Raw genomic sequence first — 26,920 nt, 5'->3', positions numbered from 1 at the left:
TATTTTGACACGAATAAAGGATAGATTTAAATCTACAAAACCGCACACAGCACAGAAGTAGCCACGGTCAAGAAGTAATTTGCTGGCACAATCTCCAGCACCATCTGCCTGAAGCATATTGAGGTGCCAATTACGGTGCTCAGGTCCTCTGCATCCACCGGCTTCTTTCCTCAGCTGAGGAGCAAATCCTTCCAATCCCTTCGTAATTTGCATGAGAAATCGGGATGATAAACTCCTTAATAATGCCAGCAGATAGCACGGTGGAACTAGAAGAGATACAGGTCTCTTTAATGAAAAGAACATGAGGTTTATCATGTTTTTGCTATTAAACTCTGACGAGATTAGGCTAATGAAAAGCAAAAGCAGCCCCCCCTCCCCGCAGCATTGCTCCTCAGCCTCAGAAATGTTTGCAGTGGGAACATCAGACACCTTCTCATGGGTTTTGTGTGACAAGCCCAGCACTGCCACCACCACCACAAATTAACTCTGAGGTGTGAGACCTCAATCTTTGGCTTCTTTCACAGCCTCCTCTTGTGCCTCTTTGTAATGACTTTTATTTATCTGTTCGAAATAAATAATTATAATTTAAATATAAATAAGTATAAAGGAGAAGTGCACACATAAGGTTCTTTTTTTTTTTTTTTTTTTTTTGCCACATCTTAAACCCCTCAATAGCTCCTGTCCTGGGAAGAGCTTTCATTAGCACATATTTCCATACCAAGATGAAAGAAGTGTGTGAGGTTAAAGTTTTCCCTGGAAAAGGAGATGATCTCCAGCTGTTAATGCCATTATGTCCCTATTCATTAGCATCTCTGGAAGCTGACAAATATGTTCTTAATGACATTTTTCCCCCCTTAATGCCTTTTAAAGTATTTTTCCCTCACTGCAGTGCTAATAAGGTGTAAAAGTCCTGTCCTGAAACCATTCACGCTACCACAGCTCACGCTCTGCTGCCGTTTTAATGGCAAAAATTTTCTAACAAATGCAAATTAAGCGAAGTATTTAGTTCTACTCAGAGTCAACACGTTCTCAGATTAAAACTTTCCCCAACCTGTTTAGTCAAGGTTTAACTTTCAATGTGGTTTAAATAAAAACATAGAGGCGAGTTCAGTAAGAACTTTGCTTGTGTGCAGGTAGTTTTCAATGCCACAACTCAGCTGGTAAAGGTTTTTATATTTATATTTATATTTAATATTTATATTTATATTTATATTTATATTTATATTATTATATTTATATTTATATTTATATTTCTATATTTTTATACTATAAATATAAATACATATGCTTTCTGTGGGAACACAGTTTAAATCTGAGCAATGTAGCTTCATTGTTCTTCCAGTTTTATCTTCTGGAAAAAAAAGAAAGGCAGGAGAAATTATGAATTCATAAAAAGCACTACAATGGGCTTTAATCCAAATTCGGGTTCCTTTTATGCTGAGTATCACCAATTTCTGATTTATGTATATGTGTGTGGGTTTATAAATATATATATAAAATAAAACCAGCTCTACCAGCTTCAGAACTACTGGCCACGTGGAATTCAAATTGAAGCAACTCTATTTCATATTTCTCCTGCATCTGCTTGCAAAAGGAATCAATTACATAAATGTGCTGCTAAGGTATCCAGCAAATGCTGCAGTTTGCTCTGTCATTCTCCAGCAAATCAATGATCTCAGAATTGAAATAAATCTTTTTGTGCATTTTGGACAGTTTTATAATTTAGAGGCAGATTCCAGCAGGAAAGCCTTGCATCAATGCAGCTGCTTGGGGAAGATGGATGTTAGCACAATGTCAAATCTAATCAGGAATGACACGCTGCTGTTATTTGATTCTGCTTATCAAAATTATTTACCTCCAATTGTTACTTTTTGCGAAATGCTGTAAGGTGGAACGTTTGTCAGGACTATCAGTGAGGGAGAAGTGTGATTACACACAATTTCCCCACCTCCGGACCATTCAAGCAGGTGCTTATTTTAATTCTTTGTAAGTACAGCATTTGAAAGCACATTGAAGTGTTTTGCTGAAGTGGGTTCTGGCTAGTGATAAATGAATCATTACGAGGACAAATTACCCGAACTGGGTCATAATCGACCACACTATGCAAACTGCAGAAGTGGAGAGGGGAAGTGAGTGACTCAGCCATGGTAGCAGGGAAGAGACTGATCAGTGCAAATGAACACAAAGGGCAAGTGTGAAGCTATTCAGAATGTAATCTGAAGGGTTCACAGGTTCTCCCTGACCTCCAATGGGTCTTGAATGGTTTGAGGAAATCTAGGAAAAACAAAGATTACTGCTCCCCGTTTTGCAGGGTCTGTGTGTGCTTGGCATGAAATGGGCAGAGTAACTGGGACACAGCTGGGGATGTCCCAGCAAACACCACCAGGGCTTTGGCCTTGGGAGTGAGGTGCAGGCAGGTGGGAACAGGGACAGATTTGATTGGAATCACAAAAAAATGATTACAATGATTACAAAATGATTACAAAATGATTACAATGGTTACAAAAAAGCCACAAACACTCCTTGCTGAGCATTGAGCTCCAGGGGGGAGTCCCTGTCCTTCTGTGCTTCCTTAAGGTCCCCAGCACGAGGGGAACAAAGGGAGAGAACATGGAACATGTTCTGAAATTCGTGATTTCTCCTGCTCCTTCTGCCAGTTATTCATTCCCATAGTCTGAATTATCTTGAGGAGAAGAGGAGGCCATTCAAATGTGGCTTTTCATGAAAATATTCTGTCCCCTGTAGGACAGACCACACTGCAGCTCCCCTCACTGCCCCTGGGTTTGGCCATCCATGGCTCTGTGACACCCAACAGGACAACTCTGCTCTGCTCCTGCACTGCAATCTCCCTCACTCCTGGCAAACTTTCACTGTGGCTGGTTTTCAGCAAAGGAAAACTCCGAGAGCATCCAGTCCCTCCCTGCTCAGATCCCAGCCCAGGGTAATCCTGCCTCACTCAGCAGGGGAAAGCAAGAGGGAGAGCATCATCCTGGCTGCCCACCTTGGGGTTTGACATCTGCCACTGAGAGGAACAGGGGATTTGTCTTTCCAAACCAGCTGTGGGGCTGCTGGGAGATGAAACCAGCTCTGGGAGAGAAAAGAAACAATGGGAAGGATTTCACTGATTGATGAGTGGAAAAAGATATTTGCTTTTACAAATAAACTTTAGGTTTGCTGATAAATGAAACTGGACATTGAAAGATGAAAGAAACAATGGGGATGAAAAGCCCCTGAATTCCATAAGAATTAAAAATGAAAAGGGAGAGTTGTACATTAGAGGGGAATTTTTGGGATCAGGTGTTCTGGGGAGTCTGAACCTCTCCAGTACCTCAGAAATGGGGAAAGAGAGAAGGGAAATGTGGCTGGAAATTGGGATAAAAAGGAGGCTGGGTCCTCCAAAAATGGGAGAGACCCCAGGGGATGCCCCATAGCCTCTGCCTTGATTGGAATGAAGCCAAAGGACTCCTCTGTCTCCTGTTTGGACACAAACCTCTGGTGCTTGTGGGTTAATTTCCCTGACAGCCTGCTGGCTGAGGGCCCTCTTGGCTGCACACATCCCAGATGTGCCACCCCCTCGTCTGACTCCCACTGAGGGACAGCAGGGTTGGGAAGAGCTTTGCACAGACCCAAGCATGGGCTGGAGGAGGATGTTGTCAAAATAACCTCCAGAAATAAAACAGAGCAGCAGCTCCAGAGACAAAGCTTTCCATCCCAGCCCTTCCCTAACCACACGTCGAGATGACACAAAGTCTCAGAGAGAGGAATTAATTACTCTGTTATCCTGCTCCATTTAATGTGGCTGTTGCTTTCTGTTGATAAGGAGCAAACAATGAGATTTTGCCTTTCCTGAGGAAGCCTCCAGCCTCTTTTCCTCTGGTTCCTCCTACACATTGCTTTTACTCTAACAGAAGTATCTGATTTTTTTATTTGATGGGGTAAAATAATGAACATGAGATGAAAAAGGAGAAGGACACCCTTTTGGCTGGAAATCTGAGAATGTAGCTTCATTGTTCTTCCAACTTTATCTTCTGGAGTTGCCTCAAATGATAAAATAGAAAAGCAGGAGCAGTTATGAATTAATAAAAAGCACTACAATGGGCTTAATCCAAATTCAGGTTCCTTTTATACTGAGTATCACCAATTTCTGATATTTTCCCTTAGTTCCTTCCATAAATTCTCGTATGTTTTAACTAATTATGGGACTTCTATGTGGCACTTGGATGGGAAAACAAAATAGGTGAAATATTCTCCTGTGGTTAAACTGGTGCAAACCCAAGGATTATTTCTGGTTTGATGGGTTATGATTTTCCAGGATACACAGCAGAGTGCAAGGCTGGGGATAATGTATTTTACTTTCAGGCAATACAACCCACACTAACTCCTACACCTTCTGAGGTAAAACAAGCTCCAGTGGCCTAAAGTTGCCTTGTCATTAATGCACATTTGTGCTAAGAAATTAAAGAGAATTGGAGGTGTTTTCATTTTAAACAACAGGCTGCCAACCTGGAAGGGAAAAAAAAAAGAAATTCAGATCTGAATTAACATTTGCACAGGCCAAGGACTGACCTCTTCCTCTGCCAAGGCAACAATGAGCAAGGAACAGGCACACAGGAATTACTCATCATAGGATCTTTAAGATCTTTCTTATAACTTCATGCTTTGCTCATTGAATTAAAAAAACCCAAAAGAATAGATGAGCACGGGTGGAGCTGAGCACAGGTGGGGCTGGGCAGCAGTTCTGGGGGGAAGCTGGAAGGCAGGACACAATTCTGCATCTGGAAAGAAGTGGAGAGGACCTGTTCAGACCAGAGTTCTGAACAGGTTCAGAAAGGAAGGCAGGACACAATTCTGCATCTGGAAAGAAGTGGATAGGACCTGTTCAGACCAGAGTGCTCCAGAGCTCCAGCAGCAGCAGGGCAGACTGTGCTGCCCTTTTCCAAAGAGAAGGGCAGGGTTCCTCCTGGAAATTCAGCTGGGCAGGGCTGGCTCCAGCCAAATCTGTGGCTCAGGACAGCACAGGTGCTGAGAGCAGCCTACAAACCTGATTCATTCCCAAGTGTTTCACCCGGTGTGCAGCATTTAGAAGTCAGTGATACATCAGAGGGAGACACAGGTTGGATATCAGGAAAAAGTTTTTACAGAAAGAGTGGTGAAGTTAATGGCTGCCTGGGAGGTGGTGCAGTCCCCGTCCCTGGTGGGTTTAACAAAGCCTGGATGTGGCACTGGGGGCCAGGGTTGAGCTGAGGGGTTGGGGCTGGGTTGGACTCGATGGTCTTGAAGGTCTCTCCCTGCAGAGGATGATCTTGTCCCCCAGTGAGTTGCAGCTGTTTCAGTTGCTGAAGATTGGAGGTGGGCCTGATCTTAACAGGCCACACCTGCAATCAATAAGAACTAGATAAGAGTAAGGAAAGAGGAGTGAGGAGAGTCAGGTTACTGCGAGGACCTGGAGAAGTCAGTGTGTAGAGGAGCTGCCTGTGAGGAACATCAAGAAGGTCTGAAGCTCTGATAATATGAAATCCTTGTACTATGATGATGATAGAACCTTTGCTATCTAAGACAACATCTCCCAACCCAGTGATTGTGTGAATGTTAAATTAGTGCATGCACAGTGGCTACACCACTGTTCTCCTGACCCACAGACCCAATCCCTGGTGCCTGGGGATCAGTTCCCCCATCTCCTCCATCACTCCAGAGTCCCTAGGACAGTGTCAGCCTGCGCTTAGCTACATCAGCCATCCCCAGCACCAAGGAGAGGAGCTCTATGAGTTTCTCCTTTCAAGTGTTGGAGCTGCACTCGGTGCCTGTGGTGATGCCCTGTGAAGGCTGACCTAGAACAGAGACTAGATGAAGCTAAAGAATAAAGTAGGGATTTATTGAAGCCTCAATAGATCTACCTTGGGCAGTACAACTTAAAATGGCCACAAAAATGGACCACTGGTCACAGGGTCTCACACTTTTATAAGGTTTGGTCTGTTTGTATATTGGAGTTAATTGTCCAATTATAGCTTTAGGTTATGAGGTCCCATCCTTCTTGTTTTTCTCTTCAGCCCACATTGTTTGTGCTCCTGGGCCTGAGATTTGGATCATCTGTCCTTGGTCCCCAGCTGGAGAAGGAATTTTTTTACCTGCCTATTCTGTGACGAGAGCTCACCATCCCCTAATATGAAGCCCAGACTTACACACTACAGCAGCACAGAATCTGAAAAACATAAAAGCTAAAACCTGAGGCATCAGAGGAGATATTTGTGGCTGAGCCTGTGGTGGATTGAAGCCACTCCAGAGGTCAGAGACTGCCTGGTCCCCTTCCCACAAAGGATGTGCTGCCCTTTGGAGTGAGACTCCAGCAACAGTCTGCTCCATCTCCCTGCCCTGGCACAGAATTCATTCACTGCAAGGAGAGAAGTGCTGGCACTCACAGCAGCGTCCCTTCTTTCTTTCTGCATTGTTGGGCTCTGGGGGTTGGGTGGGTGTTTTTGCCCATCTGTTTGATTTCCTGCCTTGTAAGCACTTGACCCCTTGGAAATAAAGAAACAAAGCCACCACGTTGAGACATGGAGATAGCAGAGCTCAGAGGGAAAGGGAAGGACAGCAATTGACAGAGATGAGCAGAGCTGGGCAGAGATTCTCAAAGCAGGACCCAGCCTCACAGAAGTTCAGGGACACAAGGCAGGTTCCCCCCACCAGAATTGCCTGGCAGCTCCTGGGAGGAGGATCCCCCCCATTCAGGATGGGTTCAGCTGGGGATCACCCCCAAAAGAGGAGCAGTGACATTCCTCCATGAATCACCTCAAAATCCAGAGGAATCACTGAGGACTGCTCCAGACTGCCCCTTCCCCTGCATTCTGATCTCATGGAGGGGTAGGACTGTACAGCAAAAATCAAAGCAAGGAAAAGTAAAATAAAGTTTAGGAGACTTTGTGCTGCTACTCTGCACATTTTTGTGTTATTTTTGTGAAAACTGTAGATCTGGCTCTGTGTGTAACACCCATTTTCAGAAGGGTGTTTTTCTTGACCCTGTTTCTTGAAGGTTGGGATTTCTTCGTGCCCAAGTGCATTGTTTTGCTAATGTGCTCCTTGCCAAATTTAGTGAGTTTGCTCTGAACCTCACCCCTTCAAGTCATGCTTTCTGTTAATTTTTCTCACGAGCCTTTCTGCTAACAGCATTCTTCAGCCTCCTAATAAATCACATTTATTAAGCAGCAGTAAGAAAGGAACCCACTTTAGGTTCCTAAACACCTCCTGTAACAGTGAGAGCAAGCAGACGCCCAGATTTTTGTTTCTTTTACTTTTACAAACAACATACCAAAGGCCTGACACCTTTTTATAGCATCAGTGTGACCTCCCTCACTTCCCCCAAGGAGTGACTTCATCCCTAAGCAATCTGGGGGCTGTGGATGCACCGAGCACCAGGCTTCCACAGTGCATTAAAATGTAATATTCCATGGGCTCTGATTTATGGGCTGTCACTTAGGGCAAAGCATCGTGCATCTTAATTGGCTGCTCCTTTCCAGCTACTTGGTTTGTTTGGGAGATGAGGAATTTTGCACCCACCATAAATTTTCATGGAGAGACAGGTCTTTGAAAGGCAAGGGAGTTAAAAATGTAAAAATGAAGCAGGCAGAGCTGCATCTCGGACAGTCTCTCTGTGAAACGCACCAGAATGTAGCATAGGAAATAATTATGCATTTTTCTTTGCCTGATCTGCAAGTTCCAGGGTTCTCCCTCATGGGATCAACTCTATGAGTCCATAGAAAAATCAAATCCACACCTTTGCAGCAGCCTGAGGGAGCTCAGTGACAGAAGAAGACCTCCACAAGCTCCACAGTCACAGAGATTATTGGCTAATTACAAAAATCCACCACAGATCCACTGACAAATTTTCAAAAAGCTTCAACTTTTTGTTTGCCTCACATCTGACAGGCAACATGTCACCTTCAGGGTATAAGATCCTCAAAACCCTTAAATCAGACAGAAATACTGTGAGTGCTGGCAGTGTCCTCCTTGAGGAGACTTTAATCTTCTTCAGCCACATGGATTTTCAGTTAAAAACTATAGATCTGAAATTACAAACCCTGTTTGGATCAAAGGAATGCTTGTCCAACATGAGCAGAAAGGAGTTAATGGTACAGCCATGGGCCCACGAGTCAATTACAGATCTGTTAATTACACATTTGTACTCAAAACCCATTTCTGACCATCCTGAATAAATGATGTAGGTTGTGTTTTCCATGGCCTTTCAACCCTCCTCCTTCTCAAGACCCTTGAGAATTGTTCTGTACCTACACAACGACAACCATCACTCCCTGCTGTGGCACCAGTGTCACACCTGAGGCAAGCTTGGCTGAGACCATCAGTTCTGGGGTGAAACAGCAGGAAATGGGGGTTTGCTGTGCTGGCTTGGACAACTGGGGTATTTGCTGGGTCCCCAGGACAAAGGAGGAAATGATGACTCTGCCTCCATGTTCTTAGAAGGTGAATATTCTATTCTATTCTATTCTATTCTATTCTATTCTATTCTATTCTATTCTATTCTATTCCATTCCATTCCATTCCATTCCATTCCATTCCATTCCATTCCCTAACTATATTTAAGAACACAGAAAGGATACTCACAGAAGGCTCCAAAGAATGATAATGAAACTCCTGACTCCTTCCAGAGCCCTGACACAGCCTGACCCTGACTGGTCATTAAATTAAAACAATTCATAGGAAACAATCACCTGTTGGATAAACAATCTCCAACCACATTCCAAAGCTGCAAAACACAGGAGAAGCAAATGAGATAATGTTGTTTTCCTTTTTCTCTGAGGCCTCTCAGCTTCTCAGTAGAGGAATCCTGGGCAAGGGGATTTTTCAGAAAATGATGGTGACAGAAAACCACCCCACCCCCAACTCCCATCTCACCAGCTCAGACCTTCCCTTTGTTTTGTCAAGCCTTGCAGCACCTGGCTGAGCAGGAGAAGGTGTTTCTGTCTGTCTGTCCTTTGGCACATTGATTTCTCCACAGCTTTATCCCTCTGCCTTGTCCAATGCCTTCACACAACCCAAACATTCCTTTTGTATTGATTTAGTCTCTCTGTTGGACTATTTGATTTTTTGTTTGGTTGCTTAATCCTTACAATATTGATATTTTTCAGGCTGGCGGCCAAATAAAACCTTTGGAGACACATGAAGTGCATATTAGGAGTCTCATTGCCCAATAAATTAAAGGCACAGATTATACAACCAAATCTGATGAGCATGTCATCACAGATGTCACATTCTGGCACCATGGTGCTCTACAAAAGACACTTATTTCCATTTATTCTTGCGTGGAATTTAAAATTCCAATCAGCAGAACCACAGAGGGGGATTAGGTTACCTTGGACTTGAATCCAATTGTATTTTTAGTTCTATTAAAACTCCAAGCTCGCACAATAAAATAACTGTGTGTATTTGATTAGGATCTTAATGACATGTTTGCCTATTACTCCAGCTGTTTTAAAACTTAAATAAGCTTTCCATCCCTTGGAAAATTCTGGGAGACAAGATGGTATTTATAGTATTGAGCAGAAGTTTAAATGCAAAAGACACCAAAGGGAATTGAACAATCCTGACACAAAGACATGATTTTCTCAGCATTTTGTCAGAGTCCTACTGAAAAAACAGAAATTAACTGATACCAAAACTACACTTGGCCTCTGAGATTTGTGGTGGTCAGTTTAATTAGTCCATTAAAGAGTAAATGTTACTATCAGTTTGAGCAAGCTCACACTTTGCTGTGTCTGGAAACAGTCTGGGGAGGTGGCAGGTCTGGCAGCAGCCTGTCATGCCACACTTTCTGACAATAAATGGCTTTTGGCCTGGCAGGCTGATCCCCACTGTCTGCTCCTATTCAGAGGCTATTATGAACCTCAGAGGGTGTCCCGGGGCTGCTTAACTGCAGTCATTGCTCCAGCAGGGTCCTGCTCTGCAGCTCAGAGTGATGCCAGTGCACGTGGCTGCTTCCCATGCAAAATTCATTGGGAACCAGGGAGGAATTAACTCCTTTCTCTCATTATTTTGTGTCTACTTGATCGCTGCAAAAGTGCAAAATAAAAGAGCTGTGTGTGTGTTTGGAGGGCTGTGTGTGTGAATCTGCACCCTGAGCTACCAGGGAGGAAATATCTAATATTAAAATATAATAATTATTTATTAACATGATATTAAGGTGCTGCTTCAAGTCCTGGGAGGCTGCAAACCTGGCACATGGCATCTCAAATAAAGTCAGTTTTTATCCTGTCTCAAGACTAAAACATGTGGCTGTAGGGGGTCTATTCTCTCTTCTGTCTTTAAAACTCAAAGCCTTGGGAAAGTTTGAGTTTTCAACAGCTGAGGAAGCAAGTCCAGCACTATTGAAAGTCTCCTCTCCCCTGGGCTCTCAGCTCTGGAAAACCCAGCCCTGAGGCAGGTAAAGCTCAGCTCACTAATGCTGTGCCTGGGGTACCTAGAGGATCTCCTATAGCTACAGCTCATATTCAGAGAATATTTCGTGTACACATCATCAATTTAAGGTGAAATATTGAGTAGTGCTGCCAAAACTCAAGTGGGGAGTGCTCATGTAAATATCTATGACAAGGGCAGATGGATATGCAAAGCCCAGTTCCTAATTCCAGCAGATTTAAAAATAACGTAGCCTAAAAGTGAAATCTTTTTTGTAGAAATGTTAGATTCACAACAACTCCATCACCTCTGAGGGCTCCTGCTCTTCTCTGACTTTCTCAGGTGAGCTCTCAATTCCTTTCCTCCATTCTAGTTTTAGAGACAGAGAAAGAAAATCTAAACAAATGAACTTTGTGCTTTAAAAGCTTAGCAAAGGTTCAGGGTCACTCCTTGGTCTGCACAGACACATCACTCATCGAGGTTTAATAACCCAGGTTCTGTGGCAGACAGTATTTAAAGTCAGAGAAACCCAACAGACATAAATCCTCATCAAGTCAGACTGTCCTATTTTCTTTCTGCCACACAGAGTTTTGCTCACAGCATTGAGGGTTTTGTTCACAACACAGCCTCAGCAAAGAAAATCACTTCCTACATCCCACTGTCTCTGCCATAGCTCCAGACTTGTCATTTTTAATTATCCCTTCCAGCAAATAAGTCATCAGAAATGTAAGGAAAGATGTTCAAGAGCAGGTAACTCACAGAGCAGTCTTCAGTTCACCACTCAACTCAAAAATGAGTTTAAAAACAGTGAACCCCAACCAGAGTCAGTTCACGACCAGCACCACAGTGATTCAGAATAATGCAATAAATAAACTGCCCCAAAACCAGTCACCCATCCTCAGGAAAACAAGGGAAGACACAAGGACAAAGAGGGCTCGAACAGCAAAACAAGCTGGAGCACTCACACCAATTTTAAGGGGATTAAGTAAAGCTCTCCCCTCCAGAGACTTCAGCTGCAACTTCCCCAGGTTGGAGGGATACAGTATGAAAAGCAATTTAATTTCTTCCATGGCATTTATAAGTAATAAAAGCAGCACCAGGCAGTTTCCAAAAACAACTGGAAGGTTTTGCAAGGATATTTCTGGGATATATGACCAGCACCCTCCTTTTTCATTTATTTCTGCTCCTTTTAGCTCCCAGGCTGCAAAAACAACAGTGACAAGTATTTTAAAGTATAATGGCAAAAAGGTCCATGGCAAGGCCAGGCTGGATGGGGCTTGGAGCACCCTGATCCAGTGGAAGGTGTTGCTGCCCATGGCAGGGGCTGGGACAAGATGGAATTTATGCTCCTTTCCAGCCCTAAACCCCTCTCTGATTCTGAAACTTTAAATTTATGTTCATATAGGACTCCTCACACAGAGCACAATTGTGGGAACCCAGCACATCACTCCTGATGTCCAGAGCTACCGAGAGAACCCTTGGGGGGGGCTCAGGAGCCTTGGAATGTTGCCAAAAGCACTTGGTGGATGGATTTTGATCCATCTAGGGATGTGCCACCGATGTATGAGGAGATGGAACCTGTGGGAATTACCCAGGTGTGAATGGTGAAGGGAAAAACGTAGTTATAGGGTAAATTAAAGATTTTGGAGTTTTAGAACAAGGAGGTTATGGAGACAAGATGGAGGAAACAAGGCGTGTCACAAGACTCTTCTTTCTTCTTCTTGTCGTCCATCTGCTGCTGTGGTGTTGGCACTTGGGGATTGGTCTGGAGTGAGAGTGTATCCGGTGATGAAGGTGATAAGTATTAGAGATAAAAAGTAAATATGATATACGTAGTTTTTGTTATAAAAGATGTGCCCGCCTTGGGGGTGCTCAGAGTGCCTTTGGCTGCCCTGCTGGTCAGATCCAGGTCGGGCAGAGAAGGGACTTTACAGATAAGATATAATAAACAATTCTGAAGACCGAAAAACCCAGAGTCCAGACTCATCTTTTGAGACACAGCCTGCCAGAACCATCCTAAGCGTGTGTGGGGACAGAGACAGACAGCCCGACCCCACACACAATCAGAAGCTATTCCCTTCACCTCAACTAACAGCAATAGATTAATCTCTAATATCTTTATTTTTTTTCCCCAGTGTGTTTTTAATGCAGCCATCACTGCAAACCTGGTCCCCATGATTGCTGAAATACACTCCCCTGATGAGAGGACTGTTCCATTCACCCCCAGCTCTCACAGAGGCAGTGAAAGCAGCAGGATGGACCTAACCTCTCATCACCCAGATGTCTGATGGCTTTAACTGGCTTTAATTACACTTTAATTACAGTTACAGTGAGCAGCACTTGAGATGGTCTATGGCTGGCAGATGTATTTATTCAGCTATTAGACTTTAAATCTGTTCCTTTCCACAGATTGCTGTGATGTTAGGGAGAATTAAGCATCCCATTAATAGCACCCAACAGTAGGTGGATAACAAGCCAGACTTGCAGCTACAACACCAGGAGTCCAGGATAAAGAAAACAGAAAACTTCCTGCAGGTGACCAAGGTGAAACTCTGCCATTTGTTGTCCTGGTTCTTGACTGTACTTTTGTAGTGGCTGTTGAGAACACAGCCTGGTTTTGATAAAATAGAGATGTTTCCTCCTTCAGAGTGTTTTTATTTTAAGGAAGTAAAAGCTAAGGGTGCAGGAACAGAACTGCAGACTGGGATTTGGATGCGTGAGAGAAGCAGCAATTTGCTTACCAGCCCACAGGGGGTTCTGAGGCATGGAAAGTCAGCAGGAGGAAAACATCTGTCTCTGGTTTGGGTGGGAGCCTGTCTCTGCAGGCAGCTCTCCCTCCTCTCAGCCCAGGTCCATGCCCGTGGGACAATTCCTCTTTTTCCTGTGTTCAGACAGAAATCCAACTGTGGCATTCACATTCTCTGAAAATTCCCTTCACCCAGGGTTTTTCTCCTGGGAAGCTGTCAGAGAAAAGGGAAACAATTCTGATCTCATTTGCTTCTCCTGCACTGTGCTCATGTGGAATGTGTTTGGGGATTGTTCACCCACAGGTGATTGTTCCATTGCATTCTGCTGGGAGTTGTTTTCACTCTTTGGCCAACCAGGGCCAAGCTCTGTTAGGCTCTGGAGAGAGTCAGGAGTTTTTGTTGTTATCTTTTTAGCATTCTGTAAGTATCCTTTCTGTATTCTTCAGTGTAGTATAGTGTTCTTTAATATAATAAAGTAATAAATTATCCTTCTGAGAACATGGAGTCAGATCCATCCTTCTCTCACCTCGCTGGTGCAGCTGCATTTACAATATCTGACCATGCCATCTATTTAACTTTGGATGTGCTTATTCCAGAATTGCTTCTGGGGCAGATTTTCCAAGGCACTGCAAATCTGCTGAGCTCTGCTCCTGCAGCCAAGCTCTCAGCTGGCCCCAAAATCCCACCCAGGACAAGGGATCCCACCAAGGACTGCCCTCCATGGAGCTCCTCTGGCCCAGAGCCATCCCCCAGGGGCTGCTCCAGCCCCTCTCTAGGAGCCAAGTGCTGTTTGAAAAATTGCTGTGCTGTCCTTTGGAAATTCAAGCTCCTTCCAGAGTTTTCTGTAACAAACAGCACAGGGGACTGCAGTGGCATTGGTGAGCAGAGCCAGTTCCTGAAGAACCTCTGTGGTGTTTGTGAGGGTCCCCAGGATGAGAGATGAGAATCTGACTACAAGTTCTCAGAAGGCTGATTTATTATTATATTATATTATATTATATTATATTATATTATATTATATTATATTATATTATATTATATTATATTATATTATATTATATTAATCTATACTAAAGAAAGAGAAAGGATACATCAGAAGGCTTAACAAGAATGATAAGGAAAGCTTGTGACTGACTCAGAGAGTCCAACACAGCTGGCTGTGAACACACAAAACATGCAAAAATCCATTTTTTCCCCCCTCTTTCAGGTTTTGAACTTGTGGTGCCCTGGGGCTGAGAGCCTGCATGCCCACCCAGCACAGCTCTGGACCACCCACACTCTGACTCGGCCGCAGAGCACAGGAAAAAATGATATCAGGGATATAAAAGACAGGTATCCCCATTTGTAATTATCACATGCCAACTAACGCCTGTTGTCGGGGAAAAAAACATTTTGCAAGCATCTGGATGCTTAAACAAGCACCAGAGAAAGTTCATTAATATAGAAATTGGAGTTAATTAACTAACTGATGGTCTCCTCTGTTGCATTCACTTTAAAGGAATCTGCATCCTTCCCTTGGTCTGCTGACTGGCTTTATTCAGCTCCAGTTGCTATATCAAAGTGATATATTCTGCTTACAAATTCAAGGCAAAGCCCATTTATCTACTACAGAAGGAGAATGGATTTACATTTAAATGGCTGTTCTTCATGTATCTAATAACTCAGCTGAGTAATCAAAGAAGTACAATCTAAGCAGGAGCCTCTCTGTGTTTGGCATTAATAAAGCCTCTAAGATTCCTCCACACATTCCTCCCAATTTATTTATTTCACCAGAATGGGAAAGCTGTTGTTCCCCAGCTGCAATCAGCCAGTGAGAAGGTTAGTTGGGAATTAACAGGCTGCTTGCTTAGGCTTACATTTCAGTTAAAAACTCAGGCTCAACAGGAGAGCAAGGAATTACCACGGCACATGGACTTTCATTCCTTTAAAAAAGTAAATAAATAATGCTTCAAAGGTGTGAGGAGAACCTTGGCAACAAAACTGTGGCCACTGAGAGCAGCTGGAATCGTGGGCTCACTGAATTCAGTGAGAAATTGCAAGGATTGAGCTGGCAAGATCCAAGCAAAACAATTTGCAAAGTGAAACACACTTGGAATAGGAAAAGGCCAATAGGAAATAAAATTCAAAATTATGGTAATCAACTTTTTAATTCCTTTTCCTTGGGCTACATTCAAATTATCTAAACATATGCAGAGAAATCTGTGTGTGCATTAAGAAGCAAGCAACTCTAGTTGAACCAAAACTATCTTCCCAGTGAATGGCTTGCAAAGCACAGAACTTGCTATTAAATTTTGGGTTATAGCAATTTCAGGGGCAACTTGACCCCAAAAACCTATTAAAATCCAAGTCAAAGATAAGCAATGAGAAAGAAAATGACTCTGAAGGGAGGCAGAGAAAACCCCAGGCTCCCTGCCCCGTTGATGATCAGCTGACTTTTCACTGCAGCAGAATGTTCCAGGAGCTGGAGAGGGCTGAGGAAGCACTGAAATGAGAGGAGTTTGGAGCTCAGCACATCCCTGCTGCTGTTTGACTGCAGGGACCGCGCAGCTGCCACCATGGACACAGCAGATGGCCTAAATAAGGCTAATAAAGATACATTAATGTTTCTGTTGCCTTCCTTGTAAATAAGATTTCCCTCTGGGCTGGCTAATTCATTAGCCAGTTTCTCTGCAGCTTCTGACCACAGATCACAGAGCCATGCAGGAAATGTTTAAGTCTGCTGCACACAGTCACCATCCTGTCCTTTCCCACAGCAAGGATTCTGCTCCAAGAACTCTGAATTCTAGGAGAAAGTCTGCTGGGGTGTGCTGCAAACCCAAGCAATGGTTTTGGTTTTGCTGCTGAGCTCCCAGGAAGTTTAGATTTAGAAACAACTCTTGGATAATTTATTTATAGATTTTTAGGTAACCAACTCCAATTTAAGTATTTTCCCAAAACCCCACAGCTGGCTGAATGCACAAGCAAAGCACAGAGCAATCAGATTTATCCTGTATACCCTGTCTGCCTCTGGGCCAAGGATGCTCTTCATGCCCTCTGGAAAATGAGTATTTTATGATTGGCTTTTTGCAAATATTAAGATAAATATTATATGTGTTATGTTAGAAAGTTATGTTGTATTAATTTTTTTAAGTAGTGTGTTAAATAGAGCTTAGTTTATAACATAATGTTAAAATAGAAACTGTGCTATGTGAGATATTTTTTTTAAGAAAGAAAGGAGGTACTCGAACCAGACAGCAGCCACAGGACACCTGAATCTTTCAGAGAAAGAGAATTTATTGCCCCATTATCAGGAGAAATGAACTTCTTCCTGCCTCACTCAGCCCTGCAGACGCCGTCAGGATTCAGAGGAAGAAGCTGACACTGCCCAGACAGAATCCTGTGTGTGAATGGAATTGATGCACCATGGATGAGCTGTGTGAATATGCAACAGGCTGTTGCTTTTAAGGGTTAATCCTCTATTAACGTGGGTCCTTTTTGGGGCTTATTTTGCCCAGAAAGAGGTACCTGGACTGTCTGTAACTCTTTGCTTCTATTGTCTCATATTGTCCTAATCAAAATTGTCCAAAATTTTTATTACCCTAATTATATTGCTATTTTTATAACCATTTTATTACTATTAAACTTTTAAAATTTTAAAAACAAGTGACTGGCATTTTTCACACACCCCCTGCTCCACTTGTGAGTTCCCCTGCCCCTTCCCCTGCCTGAATGCAAAGCAGATCCCCTGGGAGGGTCCCAGCCCTCCTCCCTCAGCAGGAAGGAGGAGAGGAGAGCCCTGCTGGAGGAAATGCCTCCAACAAATGAAATCACACCCTGCTAAATAAAACCAGCTCCATTATCAGCTCTGCTTTCCACCTGCAATTACTGTACATTTCAGCTGAATATTTTTTCCTGGCAACTGAAACAGTTTCATTACAGCTTAAATATGTGACAAGGAAGCTGAGTGCAGACTTGTGAAAAGCAATTATTTTGGACACTGATTACTTCCCGTGCAGGCAGCCAGTGCTGCAACTGCAGAGAGCTGGGGAAGACCCCAGTGATGGGTGAGGGACTGCAGGGTCTGGAGCAGTTAATTAATGTTTTGGGGTGAGCAGGGAGGGGGAAACTGCAAACACCCAGCTTAACATTCAAATTAATTAACATGAAATAACTTAATATGTTTAGTTTAAATGCAATTAATTTACGGGGGAAAAAAAAGAGCCAGCCTAGAGACAGATAGCTGGTGCATCTGGTGCCACAGTCAGAGCAACATCAAGTTCCCATGGCAACATATTTGTTAGAAACAAGACAAACATACTTGGGATGGTGTGGTTTTGGTTTTAGCCCATCTGAGTGAGGAGCACTGCACCAACAGGGCTCAAAATATGGAGATAAAAACTTAAGGACAGCTATGAAGACTCTTTTTCTTTCTCTAAGCTGAGAGGGCATTGCAGTGGGATCTGAACTAAATCTGGGAATGCCGGTGCTGATGTTGGGAGCTGCAGAAAGAACAGCATTGCATCAGCACTGGGACCAGTGTCCCAGCCCCTGTGGGCTCTGCACAGCTCTGCCACAGCAGATCCTGGCATCCCCCCTGCAGACAGAGGGAACTGCATTTATGGCTGCTCCAAGGCAGCTCTGCTGATTTGAGTCGAGCTTTGATGGTCCTTAATTACTTCATTAATTAGAAAGAGCCAAAAAGACACCCCAAACCTGTCACTCAGTGCTGTAATTGTATTTTTTTAACCAGTGAGTCATATCTAATGATGTTTCTAAAAGATGGAGGAATCCTGGCATACCTGAGCTCACATATAATTATTTTCTGAAGAAGCAGGTGTCACAAACCCCCTGGCAGGTGCTGTGTTCTCTGTGTCAGGGCTCAGGCTGGGCACGGAGCCCCACAAGGCTTGAACACCCTGTCCTGTTTGAGCAGGAGGTGAAAGACCAAGGGCAGATCACAGAGATCCAGGAGGTCCCTGGGCTACCTGAGCCACCACCCCCATGGGAGTTTGTTCTTCTCTGACAGGAGCTTTAAAGCCAGTTCAACTCAGATCTGGAACAAAAAAAATCCTTAAGTGGCAAACTTGGGTTGCACTTCCAACTGGTTTCAGCCAGAGATAAATTGATGCTCTGCCCTTTCTCAGGGGTGTGAGACAGTGATTTTCTTCCCCTTTCAATGCCATTAAGTGGATGTGACATTCAGTCAGGATCTTATTGACAAGTGAATATTCCCCACGCAGTCACCAGTCGTGGCCACTCAGCTGCTGCCCTGATCAGGGATAATGACAAAGGGAGCTGCTCAACCCCTCCACATGCATTTAGCTCCTGGATAAAACCACTGCCTCACCTCCTGCATTCCAGCTGCATCATAAATCCGCTCCTTTCCTTCTCCTCCTTGAAAAAAAGCACCGGTACTCCCTCAAAATCAGATTTCAGAGGAAATTTCCATCCTTGTGCTGCACTTGCTCATTAATTATTTACCAAGACCTTCAAAACACAGCAGCATTGATTGCAAGTTTGTAATTAAGGCTGACTTGTATTTTTCACTTAGAGCAAATGTTCATATCCTTTGTGTCCCCCCCATCTCATAGCACCAATTCTCTGAGTATTGTAAGATTTTACGGGAATATTCAACAATTAGTTCAGTTTGTGGGTGCTGCCTTGAGCAGTGGCTGTTCCTTGGCTGCCTGGTTGCAGGAATGGATCGACACAGACTCCAATATCAATGTTTTACTGAGCAAAGCTGATTTTAAGTTGGGATTGTTTCCTCTAATGGCTGTGATTATCTGCTGTGCAGAGCCTTCTCTACCCCATCGTTGTTCTCTAGGGATGATACCACAGAAAGATAAAAGGCCAGAGGGTAATTATACAACTTTTCATTTCCACTGATCTCTAAGCACTGAGTAAAACACAAAAATGCCTCCTACACACACCAGCCAGCTTCAGCACTAAAGATTTACCTGGCAAATAGAGAAAGGATTGAGGGTTCAGAAATAAATTTACCTGGTAAATAGAGACAACACTGAGGTTTTTTTCAAGGACTAAAATTAGAAAACCTCTTTTTATCATCTGAAATATTTTCCTTTTGCAGCCAGCTTGTTAACTTGGCTGTAGAGGGACCTGATAAATGATAGAAGTCCCTCCAGGAGTGCAGATACTTGTGCTGGAGCAGCAGCAGTGCAGAAAAACCTGGAAATAAAACCAGCATTGAGATGGCCATGTTTGCACATGGGATCATTTAGGTTGGAAAAGACTTCCAAGATCACGCAGTCTGTGAAAAATGTCCATTTTATGATTGGCTTTTCACAAATATTAAAATGAATATTATATGTGTTATGTTAGAAAGTTATGCTGTATTAATTCTCTTAAGCAGTGTGTTAAATATAGTTTAGGCTATAACAAAATGTTAAAATAGAAACTGTGCTATGTAGGATATTTTTTTAAAGAAAAGGCACACAGTGAGATAGCAGCCACAGGACACCTGAATTTTTCAGAGAAAGAGAATTTATTGCTCCCTTATCAGGAGAAAGGAACTTCTTCCTGCCTCACTCAGCTCTGGAGACGCCGTCAGGATTCAGAGGAAGGAGCTGACACTGCCCAGACAGAATCCTGTGTGTGAATGGAATTGATGCACCATGGATGAGGTGTGTGAATATGCAACAGGCTGTTGTTTTAAGGGTTAATCCTCTGTTAACGTGGGGCCTTTTTGGGCTTATTTTGCCCAGAAAGAGGTACCCAGACTGTCTATAACTCTTTGTTTCTGTTGTCTCATTTTGTCCTAATCCAAACTGTCCAAATTTTTATTACCCTAATTATATTGCTATTTTTATAATCATTTTATTACTATTAAACTTTTGAAGTTTTAAAAACAAGTGATTGGCATTTTTCACTAGTCCAACCACCGCGCCTGCCCTGCCAGGTCCATCCCTGACCCTGACCCTGACCCTTCCAGGGGTTGTGACTCCACCACTTCCCTGGGCCTGTCCAAGGCCTGGACCCCTCTCAGTGCAGAAATTTTCCCCAGGGTCCAACCTGAACCTGCCCTGGCACAACCTGAGGCTGTTTCCTCTCACCTGTTCCCTGCAGGAAGGACCTGAGCCCACCTGGCTCCACCCTCCTGCCCGGGGCTTGGAGAGCAGGAAGGTGCCCACCCTGAGTCTCCTTTGCTCCAGACACATTTCCCCAGCCTGCAGATAAAACTTGCTGATTTCCAAGCTAAAAATCTTTATTTCTGACCTCATCCTGACTTTCAAATCAGAAAGAAAGGCACAAACACTCCAAGCTCCTCGGCCAAGGATGGTGTTTGGGATTTTCTCCCTGTTTCATCCATCACACTGGTTACAGAGTCCAAACTCTCTCACCCACAGCTGCACAGTCACTGTTGTGCCAACAGGAAAAAAAAAGCAGCTTCTGTTGGCAAACCTGGTAGATCAGAGCTGGGTCAAAGCTGCCTCTGGAATAAGGAGGGGCCTTTTCCCCAGGCTGGTTTGTGATTTCTTCCCCTCAAGAAGCCGACACAGCAGTTGCCAGGGCAGCTGTGGGGGAGAGGGGGATGTGAGCCCGGGCACACACAGAGATCCCAGCCCAGCCTTCCTGTCCTGACTGCAAGGCCGTGTGTATTCCATTGCCATCTGCCAGAGGTGGGGCAGCTGTCTTCTGTCACTTGGGCAGTTTTCTTTATCTCTGCCACACCCAATCCTCCCTCTGGAAGATTTACAAATTTATAAAAACTCCAGCATCCCAGTGGGAGATGGGAGCCCAGAGGGAGGAGCCAAGCATTCCTACCTGGATAGAATCTGAGATTCTGGAACACCAGCACAGCTTCTCCACTGGATTTCCCAGAGGAGCAGCAGCTGCCTCTTCCCCTGGCCCTTCAGAGGCAGAGTGCTCCCTTCTCCAGGATCCCTGCTCCAGCAGAACCAGCCCTGGCACTGCAGGAGGGCTGAGCCACAATTCCAGTGGCACTGCTGCCAGCCCCCTGACCCACAGGGTGTCAGGCTGTGCTCTGGCTCTGGCAGGGTTGGTTTGGTTTACTCCATTGTTTATTTTATCCTTTTATTTTCTTCCCTATTAAAGAACTGTTATTCCTGCTCACATATCTTTGCCTGAGAACCCCTTAATTTCAGATTTATAACAATTCAGAGGGAAGGGGTTTACATTCTCCATTTCAGGGAAGCTCCTGCCTTCCTTAGCACACACCTGGCTTTCCAAACCAAGCCACTTCCTCACAGCCCCAGCAGAGCCCTGCCTGCTACCCCAGCATGGCCTCAGCCACACAGGAGTTACTCACAGACTGCCCTCACCTGCTCCTCTGCAACTCTCAGTGACTACACAGCCCCTAAAACAAAGTGCTCTCAGAGGAGGGAAGGAAAAAAACCCAAAGAGAATATTCTACCTTCCCAAAGAAACAAAACTCAATCAGATTTGCAACAAGGAATTGTAAGGCTCGGAATTTTTATGGAGTGGTTCTATTACTGGGATTCCTGCAGGGGACAATCAGTGGAAGACTGTTGCTCTTGTGTGATGACATTACCATGTGGGGAAATTGTTCCTGGGTATAAAGAGGATTTCCTCTGATGAGCTTCTGAGCAGAGCACTGGGCATCTGTGTCTTTGACAAGGAAAAGGACAAACAGAGTTATCCAAAATACTGCATGGATGATTTTTGTCACCTGGTGTCTCTTCCCTTCTAAATCCAAGGCAGGAGCACATTTGTGAAGTCTCTCCAGGAGGACCAGAAGCTTGGATTGAGGAGTGCTTGTTTTTGATTGGAAAATAAAGCACAGATTTCTTCCAGACTGTTCTGCTCCACACTTTAAAAACAATGTCTGTTACAAGGTTATGACTTTCATCAAACCCAATATGTTTCTATTAGTGATACACAGAACTAGGGAAAAAAGCTAAATTAGAAGTCAACACTTGGGTCAGATAAAAAAAATTAAATTTCAAACCAGCAAAATTCCAGTTTATCAGCTGGAAAAAATACACATCTGCATTTCTTGCTTGGTCACAACACTTAGATTCCTTTTTTCCTCGTGGAACAACTAGAAATACTGAAAATGCTGGGTTGGATTTTCTCTTTCATTCATGGGCCTCTCAAATTTGATCAACAAATTTAAATTCAGTATTAATGAGCATCAGCTTCTTCCCTCCTTAGGCAACAGCAGGGAAGAGGAGAGTGAAAAAATAAATGATAGCAACCATGAAATACTGATTTTTAAAGAAAAAAAATGAGACATCCAGTTGTTTATTCATTTTTCTTGCAGTCTTATGAAATAATCAAATTAATTAAGCCCCTCAAAAAATGTGGAAGCCAAATGTGTGTCTGGGGGGAAGGTGCACAAGAGCATAAACCCCTTGTTCAGCATCACCTCTCCCTGACCTGGGGAGATCCAGGTGCTACAAATGAAGCAGAAATTTCCAGAAGCATTAGACTTAAGAGTTCTCAGCACCTGTGAACACAACACCCAGGAAATAGACACCACTCACTGCTCTCAGAAAAGAAAAAGATCATCTCCATTTTTCCTGGCTCTGTTCTTTAAAACATGAGGTTTAGCAGTGCTTAGAACTGTCTGTGCTGCAAATCATGTCGGCAATGATCCCACAACTGCTGACTCTGGGAACATCATCCTCACCTTCCTCCTCTCGTGCCCTGTGCTGACAGATGGATCCAGATCCCCACCAGCAAATCCCATTTGAATTTCCAATCAGAGGCAGTGACAAAGTTCCTGCAGTTTTACTGTGGAGCATTCAAGCAGCTCTAATGGTATGTGTGCTTTAGACATTTTTAGGGAGAAAGATGCAGTGAAAAGAATGAAATTTAATATTTTGCTGCAGCTCTGAGCTGGATGCTTTAAAGGGCTCCAAAATGTCAAAGGCTTTGTCTTGTCTGAAAGTAGGAAAAAGTATTTTAAATAAAGTCCTGGACTACCCAGCTCCACCCAAAACAGCGGAAAATGAGTTTATACTGAACTGGGCTTCAGAAGTGACCAGGCTCAGAGCTGTCTGGTCAGAAAGTTTTACCAGCACATATTGCAGTGCCAGCCTTGGGTGGGAGGCAGGAGAATGGCAAAGGATGAGCAGCATCTGCTGGGCTGGGGGAGCTGGGGAAAGCAGGATGTGCTGAGCTGGGAGTGCCTCCCCACCCACGGCTGAGCAGTTTTACCCCCAGCCTCTGAATATTTATGGCTCCAAGTGCAGCTGTGCTGGAGCCGCCTTGTCTGCACACTCTCATCCCAAAACCCCTCAGGATTTCACCTCCTGGCTTTTATTCATGCTTCAAAGGGGAGATGCCACTCAAAATGCAAGTTGGTTTGTGTTAAACACCTGAGCAGTGTGAAACAGGTGTGGTGCAGCACTGCTGACCCTGCACTGAACCTCAGGGCTCAGGGGACCCTCAGCCCCCGAGAATTCAGTGAATTCCAGGAGGTTTGGGGAGCTGTCAGGGGGGGTTTCTCACAGATTGGGCAGCTAATAGTGAATTATTGCAATAGCACAGGAAAGGATGGAGAGGCACAGGCCAAAAACCAGCACCCAGATGGCAATTCCACATGGAAATAAAGAGTGTTTGTTCCCAGCACAGGTTCCATCTCCAAACATCCTGCACTCAGAGCATTGCTGCAAAAGCAAGAGTGGAAATCTCTCTGAGGAGAACAGCAAGAGCTGATTTCACATGTCATTCAACAAACACCATCCCTGCTGCCTTCCCTGGCACCCCAGTGCTGGTGTTCCCATAACAACAGAGGAGATGCTCCACTGACCCCGCTGCTCACGGACAGCCTGAGCAGCCAAGGGGATCCAGAGCTCCTGAAATGCTTCCAGAACATTCAAGGACCAGATTCTTACCCAGGAACTCAGTCTCAGTCTTGAAATACACCTGCAATAGCACCCACCTTCATCCAATATCCATTGAAGGGGTTTTGATGGAGATGAAAACAAAAGGAGATAAAAGCCTAACAAAAAATTTGGGTCCAAAGCTGAAGAAATAAAAAATCCAGGCTGAAAAATAACCAAACTAAACCCATCTTTTTTTTTAGCCCCTAATTTCCCCAGAATCATGGTGTGTTTTACATATGGAATTCAATCAAGAACTTTCACAACTCTCTACATAATTTTCAGTACAGAATAAAAACAATGAACCCAGTGAAGCTTCAAGCATTGGACAGAGAAACATAAATCATGGCATCCAGGATGAGCAGCAGCACTGAGGTATCAGTGGTAAAACAATACAGGACATTTGTAAAACAAATACAAACAAGAAAACCTATTTATTAAGTTAATTGGAAATTCAGCATGGAATTTGCCCCGAGAAACTTGCTCTTCCATAAAGAATTGAGATTTCTTCCAAGGGCTGATGCATGTGCCTTGACAAAAGGACTGTCCAAACTGGTCATGTGCCCACAGGCTGTGGAGTTAAATTTGGATAAGTTTGCTTAATTATTCATCCATTTATTAACCATGACAGCCCCAGAAAAGAAGACAAACACCTTTCCTCCAACACATTACTCTCCACTGTAAAACATCAGCCCTGGCAACTCTCTCCTCATCACAGACCTATTTCTGCTCATTAAAGGAAATTATGGCACCAGGCTGATACTTGGAAACCATTTCACAGAAACAGACCCTGAGGGCAACACCCTACAATGGACACCCCTCTTTCCATGCAGGAAAACAGAAGGAAGGAGACATTTATCAGCCCAACAACCACATTTATCAGCCCAACAACCCCCCCAGCACTCAGGGACTCCAGGGACTGACGTTGTACCCAGAGGGATTTCCAGGAAATGCCAATCCTGCACTTTCTCTGCAGTCTGTCACCAGGGCAGGGTCACACCGTGTGGTGGTCCTTCCCCAGGGGAATGTGGCCCCTTATCACAGTGACCTTTCAGCTGCCTGAACTCTGTCTGACAGGCTCTTCTTGGCCCAGGAGCCAAGGCAGGGCTGTCACTGTCACAGCATGGGGACAGGACTGGACAGGTCAGAGTAAACCACTGAGCCACAAAAAAAAATCATCCCTGAGATGATCCTTGGCCTACTGAAGGGTTAGACTTGTAAAGGGGGAAAAATGGTGACAATAAGAAGAAAGTGGATCAAGGAGCTTATTTCCTAATAAGAAATGTCATAACTCATTCTCAGGCTCTTTGTGGAGAGAGGGGAGCCTGGACAGGGGTGGTTGTGCAGGTAACAAAAATCCCAAGAGGTCAGAGAGGCACAGCTGAACCCAGCTCTGCTCTCAGGCTGAGCCCCCCTGATCCCACTTAGAGATCCCTGGATGATTTCCAGGGACCTGAAGGGACAGCACAAAGGGTCTCGCATTCACACTCTCTGATAAAATCCCTATACCCAGGGTTTTTCTCCTGGGAAGCTGAGAAGCCTCTGAGAAAAGGAAAACAATTCTGATCTCATTTGCTTCTCCTGTGCTGTGCTCACATGTGGAATGTGTTTGGAGATTGTTCACCCACAGGTGATTGTTCCATTGCATTCTGTGTGAGTTGTTTTCACTCTTTGGCCAACCAGGGCCAAGCTGTGTCAGGGCTCTGGAGAGAGTCAGGAGTTTTCATTATCATCTTTTTAGCCTTCTGTAAGTATTCTTTCTGTAATATAATATAATATAATATAATATAATATAATATAATAGAATATAATATAATATAATATAATATAATATAATATAATATAATATAATATAATATAATATAATATAATATAATATAATATAATATAATATAATATAATATAATATATAATATTATCCTTCTGAGAGCATGGAGTCAGATCCATCATTCCTGCCTTCCTCAGGGCAGCCCTGCAAGTACAACACGAGGGGGAATGGTTTCAGACTGCCAGAGGGCAGGGTTGGATGGGATACTGGGAAGGAATCCATCCCCAGGAGGGTGGGCAGGCCCTGGCACAGGGTGCCCAGAGCAGCTCTGGCTGCCCCTGGATCCCTGGCAGTGCCCAAGGCCAGGCTTGGAGCAGCCTGGGACGGTGGAAGGGGTGGCACAGGGAGGTCTTTAAGGTCCCTTCCAACCCAAGGCAACCTGTGAATGAAAGGAAGACCCCTCTGGGAAGGGAATTCCCTCCTGTCTTTGGAGCTGTTCCCTGCAGCTCCTCACTGGCCCAGACCCAAAGGCTCCTCACACACACAGGTCACGTTTTCCCTGTGTCTGGAAACTGCACAGTGCCTCTGTACCTTCCAAAAATGGGGGAAAACCTTCACTCCTCAGGTGTGCCATGTGCAAAAGGGGAATAAACAATTAACTCTTCATCAAGAGCACTGCAATATTTATTAATGCCTCATGGTAGCTGAGCTAACAAATAATATAAGAGCTACCAAGAGCAATTCCCCAACAGGATTCACCACCAAATTGTAAGAGTAATTGCTCACCAGAACTTAATTTAGCGAAACCTCTCCTCTGGCAAGAACTTCCATGCTCAGCTTGCCCTACCCTTCATTCCCAGAATTATTTTGGGGTGAATTGTTGCTGACCTGGGTGGCTCCATGTTCTCTTGGGGTGCTGCAAGCAGCACCAAGCAGGAATTTCATTTTTCTTGCACCTGCCCCTGGCACAAAGACTTTTGTCGCTGCCTTGGCCACACTGTCCTGGCAAAAATCCCAAACACGCAGCAGCCAAAATCCTGCAGTAAGCCCAGTGTGGGTGCTCCAGGCTGGTCTGGGGTTATCTGCTCTAACATGAAGCTGAATTAAATCAAATTGATGCAGCCCAGGAGAATTCTCAAGGTTGCCTAGGATATCAAATAAAACTTTTACAGAGGGCACAGCTACAGAGAAAC

The sequence above is a fragment of the Serinus canaria genome, chromosome 21, assembly GCF_022539315.1.
Source record: "Serinus canaria isolate serCan28SL12 chromosome 21, serCan2020, whole genome shotgun sequence".
NCBI classification, from domain to species: domain Eukaryota; kingdom Metazoa; phylum Chordata; class Aves; order Passeriformes; family Fringillidae; genus Serinus; species Serinus canaria.
This window is presented reverse-complemented; position numbering follows the sequence as displayed.